Source organism: Sebastes fasciatus, chromosome 18 (genome assembly GCF_043250625.1).
Source record: "Sebastes fasciatus isolate fSebFas1 chromosome 18, fSebFas1.pri, whole genome shotgun sequence".
NCBI classification, from domain to species: domain Eukaryota; kingdom Metazoa; phylum Chordata; class Actinopteri; order Perciformes; family Sebastidae; genus Sebastes; species Sebastes fasciatus.
Window position 1 is genome coordinate 12,553,713 of NC_133812.1, and position 450 is coordinate 12,554,162.

The window sequence follows — 450 nt, forward strand, 5'->3', positions numbered from 1 at the left end:
CAGCCATACACACAAACATACAATGCTATATGCTATATGACTAATTTCTTTTGACAAAAACCGACATAAGGGTAAACCAGATGCATTGTGGAGTATTTATGCCGCTGTATTGTCCAACGTTGCATACTGTAATATTTCACCGGAAATAGTATTCAATTTGCGTACTATTAGTTTCATACTAAGGTTTCAGACATAATAAAAATCTCATATACTATTTAATGTACTAAATAGCATGTTAGTATGGAATTTCGGACGCAACCATAGCTTCATTACATAACACATGGCTTCATAACAACGCATAACAACACATAGCTTCATAAAAACACAAAGCTTCATAGCAAAACATAACAACAAATGGTTTCATAACAAAACTTAACAACACGTGGTTTCATAACAACACATGGTTTCATAACAAAACATAACAACACATGGTTTTATAACAACACATGG